We start from the raw sequence: 11,313 nt of genomic DNA on the forward strand, positions 1-11,313 counted from the left end.
TACAGACCTATCTTTTTGCTGAACTTTGACTTAAAGCTATTGGCCAAGAATTTTGCAGATCTTTTGGCTATTGTCATTCTGGATTTAGTTGCAAATAGTCAGGTACTTTTTGTTCGTGGCAGGCATTTGGTCCTTAATGTTCGAAGGGGCCTGGCATCTATTGCTTGGAGTATGTCTCATGTGATTCCTTCATTATTGGTTAACTTTGATGCTGAAAAGGCATTTGACCAGGTTGACTGGGACTATCTCCCTTTTGTTCTGGATCATTTTGGTTTTTGTGGTAATTGGTTGAAAGTGATCCAGCTTTTATATTTGGACCTAAGAGCTCAAATTTTGGTTAATGGTTCACTCACAGCTGAGCTCTTTTTGCAACAGGGTACACGCCAAGTGTGCTCTCTCTCTCTCCTCTCTTATTTATTCTGTCATTGGAATCGCTTTTAAGATCTATTCAATTGAATCCAAATATAGCCAGCATTCGCATGCATACTCAGACATTTAAAATTGCGGCTTTTGCAGATGATATGATAGTATACCTTAGTGACCCGGTGGGCTCCCTGGCTGCCCTGATGGAGGAGTTCTTGGTATTTCGCTCCTTTATAGGTCTATGACTTCATTTCTATGAATCCGGGCTTTGACATCTCATACCCAGTTGAAGGAACTGTGGGAAAATGACTTTCTCCTTATTTGGACGGAGAACATTTTCTGTAATCTTGGGATTCAGATGTCAATGAATCTTGCAGGTCTGAATGATCTTAATATTTTTCCCCTACTAAGAACATTGAAAACTAAACTCCTAGCCTGGAAAGATCTTCCTCTATCGGTAATCGGAAGAAGTAACCTGTTTAAGATTAATATATATGGACACACTGATGTTATATTTTACAAACGATGCCTTTACTGTTAAAAAATGCGATATTAAATTGATATATGCAATGCTTTCTTGTTTTCTTTGGAGAGCTAAGAGAGAGAGGATTTCAGTGCTTCATATGCTGGGGGTCTGGTGACAAGGAGGGCTGGATATTCCGAATATTGAGGAGTACAATATGGCATGCCTTTTAAGATATATCAAGGATTGGATTTTTAACAAAGCATATTTTATTCCTCTTGAGTTAGAACAGGAACTGGTGGCTCCTCTGCATCTGGGCTACATCCTTCATGCTAAACTAAGTCAATTGCCACAACCGGTACGCAATAATCTTTTGATATTTACTCTGTGGAAGGCTTGGGCATATCTTTGTGTTCAGTTCGGGTATGACCCTCGAGAATCTGCCTATTTACCGATTGTGGGTAATTTGGACTTTCTACCAGGCCTTCAGTCATCGGCCTTTATACATTAGTCAGATAGAAGAGTGCATTCTTTATCTCAAGTAATGGATTCATGCAGCAAAGTGCTGTCATATCAGGATTTGTGCATCAGATTTGATCCTAACCCTAAGTTTTTCTTTGCGTATTTGCAACTTCAGTACTATAGCCTTTCCCTGCAGGGCTCCAATTTCTCAGATGATTTTCTGGACAAGATTGAGGAATTCTTTCAAGTTGAGGTGCAAAATCATGTGGGGATCTCATGTATCTGACATGCTTTGGTTAAGTTGGAACCTGGGTTCACGGGTGAGGACTTGTTGGCCAAATGGAAAGCGAAATTTCTTGATTCCCTGGGTACTTTCTCTCTCTCTCTTTCTTTTGCCTACTTTCCAGAGCTGACAGAAGATACCAACCTCAGAGTAATACAATATAAGCTGCTGAGGAGAGCATATTTCCCTCCTTCTTGTTTGCATAAAGTGGGATTCTTGGAATCAGATTCAGGCTTGAAATATCATTACTCCCAAGGTACTTTGTGGCATTATTTTGATATTGCCCTGTGTTACTGAAGTTCTGGGAAAACATTTGCAAGTATTTATCTCTTTTGCTGGAACAAACAGTTCATTTCATTCCTGAGGGTGTCCTCTATATCATCTACTTTTCAGATTCAGGGAAAGGCTAAGCATTTATTGATTAGGAAGGCATGTTTACTGGGGAAAAAGTCCATTCTTTTTAGGTGGTGTGATCAAGCTCTCCCCTCTTTTTGGTTTTGGAGAAACAAAATCCACCGGTTGATGCAGATGGAAAATCAGCTTACTACCCATTCATTTAAAAGAGATGCAGTTTATTGTAGTTTGGAACCCTTATTTCCAGCATCTATCTCCCAGGCCGTGGAGTGAGCTTATTAATTACTCATAAGGCACTGTGAATACTTTTGTTTAGTTTTGTGATCTCAACCATGATCTATTTTCTATTGTTTGAATGTTTTTAGACTGACACTATGTCTCTATAGTAATATCATGGTAAGGTTGGTGGGGGAGTATGAGGGTGTAGGATAATAATTCATGTTTTTCAATGCTATTGGTATTACTTGTCTGCTCATCCCCAGGGGGGAGGGAGGGCATGGGGTGGGGATATATCTATAATGTTTACTGCTTATGTGACTGTTGTCATATGTTGGTTGGACATGCTTCAAAACCAAGGTATGTCAAGCTTTGTGTTCATATTTTCTTTTCTTAATAAATAGTTTTAAACTAAAATGGTTCGGGGGTGTTTATTTCGGGTTTCCTTAATTTTGGACTTAGTGCGCACTAACAGGACTTAGTGAATGCTAACTGAAAATGTTACCGACAAGTAAAAAAATTCAATTGGAGAGCAGTTTGTTAGCTAGAGGTATGGTTCTGCATTCCCATTGGCTGTCTCCTTAGTTACTTGTTTGTGCTGCCAAGATTGTAAAATGGTGTTCGTGGGGGGGAAGGCCAGTATAAACAAACAAGTTATGTAATAATAGAAACAAGTTCTAGTCAGCAAAAGTAAAAGCATGTAATGCAAATACATATTTTGAATTTACCAGTCCCTTTCTATTTTATGAAAGGGACCCTGGAATTTTGGGATATGCATACTTTTAATTCCCCTGGTGGGTATGGGGATGACTGGTGAGAGGGTGAGTGACTGATGACTATGGGGCGCATATGGGAGAAAAACTGGCTAGAGTAGTGAGTGGTGACTGGTGAGAGAAAGGCAGCCTGGTAGAGTTACTAGTGAGAAGGGGAGTGATTGGGATGTCTCTATGGGGTGATAAGTGGGAGACAGACTGGTTGGAGAGGTGAGTAGTGACTGGTGAGAGAGAGAGGCAGCCTGGTATGTGTGTGTGTAGGGGGGTGACTGGTGAGATTGGGGTGACTGCTTGGGGTGATAGGTTGGAGAGAGACTGGTTAGGATGGTGAGAAGTGAGAGAGAGGCAGTCCAGTGTGTGTGTGTGTGTGGGGGGGGGGGGGGGGGGGGGGGTGAGTGAGAGGGGGTGTGAGAGGGGGTGTGACTAGGGTGACTATATGGGGTGACAGGTTGGAGACAGACTGGTTGGGGTGGAGACTGGTGAGAGAGAGGTTTTTTTGGTTATAACACCATAGCCTGCAGGGATAGCTATAGGATATTGTTATGGTTAATGGTGTTTGGGTGAATCCTTGGACATTGTGGCAGCTGACCACACCCACAGGGGGCAGTCCTGTGAGAAACCACGGTGTCAGGCTAAACTCTGGATGGACAAACACAGATTGGAATCTTTTATTAAACAGTTTAAATGACCACCAGAGGTAGCAGTAGTGAGTAGTGGTTGTAGAGCCCGGCTGGGCGCATCTCACACAGAACGCTGGAACAGCAGATCCTCTGCAGGGCACTGCTGAAGTGGAAAGAGACTGAGAGTTATGAGCACACAATAAGAATAACATTCAGAGTCCCAATGTAGAAATCGAGAATCTCCGGGGCAGGAAGAGCAGGCCCTGAGGAGCGAGTACCTGATCCCTTAGAGCAGAGAGACTCAGTAACATTGTACTCACTTAGCAGTAACAGAGATTCCACTAGACGAGAGGTCTGGCACCAGAGCAGAGAGCAGGCCCTCAAGGAGCGAGTACCTGATTCCAGTGAAGCAGTACTGTGGAGAGAGATGGTTTCTGTACTCACTGATGGTAACTGTAAGTTAGTTCTTCCAAGTAGAAGGGTAGAGGTTGCAGGCAGTGACACATGGAACATGGGTCCTCGAGGAGCGAGTACCGGTTTCCTGATAGCACCTGAAAGAAGCAGAGAGGCCCCCGAGGAGCGGGTACCCCATTAGAGACCCCAAAGGGTAGTAAGCATTCCAGATAATGCTGGAGTGGCAGAGTAGCTTGGAACAGAGAGCGAATCCCATCCGTACGAATCCTTTTGTTAACTCGACGAGCTAGCAAATACTGTAGGCAGATATACCCGGAAGTCGTGACGTCAGAACAGGGGGACGCCCCTGAGGTTCGCGCCAACGTTGAGTTAAAGATGAGGGTGGCGTGTGCGCGCGCGCCCTAGAGGTACCTTGGAGGAGAATGGCGGGAGGCAGCACCAAAGCCGCTCCGGGGATGCCGGAGAGAACGGCAGACAGACGCCGCGGAGGTCATCAATCCAAGGTGAGCGGGAGGAGCCAAAAATAAAGAGAGATAGGCGGGGCGAAGCCATCGAAGACCAATGGATGCAACAGATATAAAGTAAAGGTCTAGCACATATGGTATTATTATATCACTTATTTGTTTACATTTGTTACCAGGCACTGGCTATCCCCCCACAAACACCACATTGCAACCTTGGCAACAGGAACAAGTAATTAAGGAGACAGCCAATGGGAATGCAGAACCATACCTCTAGCTAACAAACTGCACCACCAATTGACACTTTTGAACTTATTGGTAACATTTTCTGTTAGCGTGCACTAAGTCCCATAAAAATGCTAATTTTTACGAATTTTTTTCTTTCATTTTGTGGTGCTTCCAAAACAAGACAAAATAGACAAATATTTTGCCATTGTCTATTTCATTTAAAATGAATGCACATCCCTAGCAATTATATAATTTGCCAAAAAATTGACATAACCGTTATAATATTCATCTATGAGTGCCTCATTAATGTTATCAACATGTTCCTCAAGGAGCAACTGATGATCTCCTGGATACGTCTTCTAAAGATAAAGAACACAAATCAGATTACATACAATCATGCCATTGTACTAAGAAGGTAACATCGGGTCATAAATGGATTCAATGCGGGCAGCTTTTGTAGAAACAAACAAATATCTTCCAATTGAGATCCAATCAAAGGCCTAAATTCAAAGATTACATCAGCATAACTATCCCAAAAGTCAGGGATATGAGCATTGGTTAAATTTTCATTAAAATTATTGCTCAGCATTGGCACATAGCAAATGATCCCATGGGTAGACAACTCAAATGTAGTGACAACAATTACAGATTACACAGCCATAGCAATTCAATTTTTTACATTCCTAAAAAATACAAGATCATGATAATTGTATATTATCAAGTAAAAACCATTCCCAGGAACATACTTGAAAAGCCAAAGGCAAAAATAGACTGCCTTGTTTTTAAAATTGCATGATATTCATGCTCATGTTCCCATGCCACAGAATATTGCCAAACATGCTATTGCTAAGAACATAAAAGATGTAGCATACTGGGTCAAATCAATGACCCATTGAGGGTAGTATCCTATCTTGAACAGTGGGCAGTGTAGGCCACATGGAAGTACCTGGCAGATCCAAAATGAGGATATCCATTCCATTTTGCAGTTCTATCTATTAATTGTTAATTGAGCTGTCCTCCAGAAACTTGTGAAAACCTTTTTTTTTTTTTGTAAAGTCAGCTAACACTACTAGACTTTAAGTACATTCTCGGGTAAGGAATTCCACAGTTTAATTGTGTGTTGACTGAAAAAAATACTTTCTTAAATGTGTTTTAAATTTGCTGTCCATTAGTTTCATGGGATTTCCTGTAGTGCTAGTATTACTTGTATGACAGGGCCCCTACAACAGGCTTTGATCACTACATGGGCCTTCGGAAAAATTCAGCAGGGGAGAGGGGAGAAATGCATTTGGCCTCTGTTTTTGGGGTTGAGTGATGTATTATTGTGGTAAAAAGTTTATTAAAGGGATGGTATGTCTTTTTAATTGGTGCTGTGAGGGAGGACCTCTAGGGGATGTGTGTATAGGTACACTATAAGCTGATGCACAGGGGCCTTTGGCGAGAGTTTGGTGGGAAACTGGAGTGAACTAAGGGTGGAGAATTCTCTCTTCTTCCTTGCAGCTAGTGTCTGGTTTCTCACAGAGCCATAGCTCCAGGAGATGCAGAATAAATTCCCAGGCAGTGCTGCTGTGCCACCTGGGAAGAATTACGGATTTTAAGTGTAGGGAAATCCTTGCTGTGACCAAGGAAGAAGAAGTAAAAGACTTCATGAGTACTGGAACCTATTTTTTATGAAAAGGATGGACTAAGGGCTAATCCCTATGCTAAAGGAGAATAAGAGAAAAGAGTTGTTGCTATGCTAAAGGGGATTTTTGGAACAATTGTTTTGCTTTTATTGTTGCTGTTGCTACTAATGCTGTAAGAAAGTTGTGTACTCTGAAAAATTGCTGCCTGCTGTTAACTCCAGAATGGTAAAATAAAAAGTTTTGTTTGAAGATATCTTTAGGAGCTAGACCCTCATTTATCCCAGGTGTGAGTTAGACTGGGGCCCTTATGAGTTCTAGAAGAAGGTGGGGAGCAGTCAGAGGAGGTCACAGAGGATAAAGAGGCATTTGATGAAACCTTTCCTGTCCAGCCTGATAAATACAGTACTTGCCTCTGAGCCAGGCCCACTACATCATCATCTGTTCTACCATTTTTTTTATTTTAAACCCCATAGAGACTAGTGCTTAGCTGACAAACAGGCACCAGGCCCTCTCATTTTATGTGCCTTTTGTGCACTCAGAATGGCCAGAGAATAGACACAGGGTAGGATCTGACCAGCTATTCATGAACTTTTATTAATTTAGGACAGAAAACACCTCTGCATCTCTTCGCAGCTTTATAAATAAAAATAGCAATGTCTCAATGTACTGCCTCTCAGTCTGAGCTTCCTAAGGTTCTTTCTGAGTTCCTGAGTGCTTTCTGTTTCTTACTGAACCTGGATCCTTCTCCTGGACCAAGATTCCTTGTTATCTGTACTTAAGGTGAATGGGTCAGATCTCTGGATCTGGTCCTTTAAGGTATTCTGGGGTTCTCTTCTGTATACTCCTTCACATATCCTTCCCCTCAGCTCAAACTAACTTACTAGGTTGCATGCTTGCCCTTTCTAATGGTATACTCTTAAGAAAACTTCTGTTTCCCTCTTCACTCCCTGTCCTATGCTGGGGCTGCTTAACCCATTAAAGGTTCCTCTTCCCCAAGTCATTTGAGTGACTACTCCAGGGTTCATGGGGTACCCACTGTTCCAATCTGGCTCTACTGTCCATATACTGGCCCCACAAGGTTTTAAACTGGAGACAATTGTGCCCTAAAATCACTGGATAAGAGAGGGCGAGGAGTACTCCCACCTCCAAAATTGTTTGTCTGCTGTCGTTGTCATCAGGATCTGACTGGTGGGATACTGTTCTCTGTCACCATGTAAACAGATCACCATGTAAACAGATCAGTGTCACCTTCTTCTCTTTGATATCTTCTCTCTTGAACAAGTCCTTATGAACAAGTGTCTTACTACATCTTAAGTTTTACCAGGCTGAAGACCAGGAAGGTGCTGGTGGGCACAGCCGAGGAGCAGTAAGCACCTAGTCACCTCAACTCCGCCTGTGAGTGTGCGTATGCGTGCACAGAATGAGAGGCACAGTGACAGGAGTATGTGCGTGTGTGTGATTTAGAGCCTTTGTGCCTGAGTGAGGGTGAGTGTGAGCAAGGGATTTTGTGAGGGTGTGTGTGTGTGTGTGTGCGAGAGAGAGAGAGAACCCATGTGAAGGGATGTCTATGAGTGAGAGAGAGAGCCTATATGCAAGAGTGTACAAGTGTACAAAAGAGTAAAGGAGCCTGTCTATGTGTGTGTTTGCTAGAAAGAGATGGAGCCTATCTGAGGGTGCATGTGTTTGTTGTTAGAATGTAAACCGAGGTGATTAGTAACTCTGTTACCTGAACATCGGTATATAAAAGTGATAAATAAATAAATAAATGTGTGTGTGTGAGAGAAAAGGAGCCTGTGTAAGGGTGTGTGTTTGAGAGAAGGACAGAGGGAGCCTGTGAAGGTTAGAGTGACCAACTGTGATAGAGCAAGCCTGTGTGTCAATGCCTCCATTGAGAGAAAGGGAGTGTGTGTATGAGAGAAGAAATGAGTATGCATATGAGAGAAGAAAGTGTGTGCATCCTCCTCACCTCCCTCCACTCCCCAGTAATCCATGACAGTCTCAGAATGATTGAAAATCAAAGGTTCCCAGGTATAGATAGTTGGAGGTTTTTAAGTCTTTAACTATTGGGTGTTTTCTGATCAGTTTGCTGTTTTAAAATATTTTATTGGTGGTTGGGAAATGTTATAAAGTTTTTAAGTTTAAATGAGCTTTTAAACATCATTTATTTATTTATTTATTTATTTATTTATTAGCTTTTATATATCGACATTCATGGGTACATCATGCCGGTTTACAATATAACTGAAGGAGGAAATTACAAAAAACCATGGGGGGGGGGGGGGAGAGGAAGCAGATAGGAAGAGAGAAGGGGCGAGAGAGGAGAGGGAAAAACAGGAAGAGGAGAAAAAGGAACATTACCTGATGGAAAACAATAGAAGAACATAATAAGTAGCATTGCAAATTATACACTCAATAAGGGACTGTGATTAATCTTATACACTGTGGATAACCTTATATAAATTATACACTCCAAAAAGTATTATATACAATAATAACAAAAGGATTATATACAATAATATACATTATCTTTAACTAGTACATACAGGAGACACTATATATGACATTACAAATTATACGTTCAGAAAGGCAACTATATATAGACTAGCAGGATTGCTATAGGGAAAAGTAAGGTTTAAAGGTTAGCGGAGGGGGTAAATAAAGGGGGTATACGAGGATTGCTATAGGGAAAAGGTAGGGTTTAAGGACAAGGGAAGGGGGTATAAGGGGTATAAAAGTGGGTATATAAGGAGGTGCAGAGAAATTGGAGACAAAACAGAGTATAATTAAAGGAATAAAGGAGAAGGCTATGAGTATGTTAATGACAAGGTTTCTTTCTCTGAAGGAGTAGAGGAAGCTTCTGTTCATCAGATGTTTTGAATTATTTACTCTATTTATTAATATGATTTTACTATGACAATTGATGTTTTATATTTCTTGATTTATTAGTTATTTTATGAGAAATTGTGATGTTTCTATTTTTACTGCGATAGTAAAATTTATTAGAGGCTTCTGTTTAGTGGAAAATTATCAGAAGAGTTCCAGGAGGCATTTCTAGGTCTTGAAACTCTCTGAGACTGTCTCACACTTAGATAACAGAAAGACAAATGTACCTCTTTGTAGTTTTAGATACCACAATGAAGAGTTATAAAAAATGTATGTCTTCAAGGTTAGTTAGTGTTCTCAGGACACTTAGGAATGTTAATGTCAGCAATTGATTTCACCTTGTGATCTTAAATGAAAGGAGTGTTGTAGTAATGTCCTGGGCAAAAGTGTATTTAAGTAAATTCAATTAGACATCTGATTAAGTCAGGCCCTCCAACTTTGGAGCTGACTTCCTTATGCACATAAGAATAAAGGCTTTTGATCATGAGAAATACACTGTCTCTGTTGTCCTCGTGTCCTTGGTAAAATTTTACATTGCAGATGGTGCACTGGCTGGGAATCAAAGAGGGGACGTTGGCCTGAAGCAGGGCAGCTGGAGAGAGGACACCAGCTGTCCTGAAACAGGACATCATAGCCCGAGAGCCCTTCTCTCAATTCGATCAGAATACAGGACGCTAGATCCCTGAAGGTATTTTTATCCTTTTCTCCTTGTTCTTTTTTTTGTGCTGTGCCATTTGTATTGCACTAACATTGAGACCTTTAAGAGAGATGTGCTTACTTATTATTTTTGCACTATTATGTGGAGACTAGTGTGTTCCTCTGAATTACAAAATAATGGTCTGACATAGCCGGCATATTAATATAGGGAGAAGGGCTCCAGGAAAGGAACTTAGGGAGTTAGACTCCCGGGAAAAATACTGAGCCCAGTGGATTACAGGGAGGTGAAATCCCTGGGAATACAGCCTAGGTAAATAGGCTGCGGCAGTCTAGACTGGCATACAGGGAGGTGAAATCCTTAGGAATATAGCCTAGGTAAATAGGCTAGGAAAAATATGGGAAGTACACCCCTGCTTATGGTATAGAAAAAAACAAAGAGAAAAAGGGGGAAAAAGGATAAAAAAATCATAAAACAGAAGGGGGATAAAAAAGAAGGGGAATTTCTGATTTCTTGCTTGGGAAATGTTGAATGCATGGAGTATTTGTGATACAAGAGGAGAGTGTCTGTAATACGAAAAAGGATTGTTGGTTATTTAAAAAAAAAAGGGAGACTTACCCAGCAAGGATATACCAGAACCACCATTAAAAATCCCCGCCCATTATATGTGGAAAGATTATGGACCAGAAGCAGTCCAATATATGTTTGAATGGCACCATGCCACTAAGGGGGTATTTCCAGCTGAAGGTACCTTTAATTTAGAAAAATTACAGAAGTTAAAAGAATTTTTAGTTTTAAATAAAAAAGGTTCCCATGCAATTTCTGCTATGGTAGATTGGTTCACCGAAGCAGATAAAAGAAAGTTACACTCGGTTACAACTTCCCTTCTCGGGGGAACTAGAAAAGAAAAAACAGCAGTGTGAGGAACTTGCCCAACAAGTTAAAGAATTAAAACTAGAAGACCAGGGTCCGCCTGAGTATGGTAGCATTCAGTCCTCAGCTCCTATAATGCTGCAAGAAATCCTAGATGACACTGCATACCAAGCTAACTTATATTCTACTTCTCACCACATCCAACTCCATAGGAGTGAAGGGGGTGGTATCGAGAGGGCTGGCAGTTCCAGTTCAGAATCCTCCTTGAGGGAAGAAGGGAAGATGGTCCTCAGGTCTGGAGTAATTAAACAAGGGAAGGTTGAGGAAAGCCCAGTACAGATCAGAGCAGAGGGAATGTACCCCATGAGGATAGTCCCAGATGGTTCTGGTGGTACCCAGGCAGTCCCAGTTCCATGGACAAAAAAGGAGTTGGTAGCCATAGTAAAAGAATTCCCCGTTCCTCACCTCTATCCAAAAAAATGGGATGCTTACACACCCACATACTCTCAGGCCGATAGAAAACGGTGCACTCAGCCGAGCACACCATTTAGCCCCCGTTTAGCCACGCATTTTTGACGCGCTATTATTACCCCTTATACTGTAAGGGGTAATAGCACGTGGAAAACGCATGGCCAACCCT

This window comes from Rhinatrema bivittatum, chromosome 1 (genome assembly GCF_901001135.1).
Source record: "Rhinatrema bivittatum chromosome 1, aRhiBiv1.1, whole genome shotgun sequence".
Lineage (NCBI taxonomy): Eukaryota > Metazoa > Chordata > Amphibia > Gymnophiona > Rhinatrematidae > Rhinatrema > Rhinatrema bivittatum.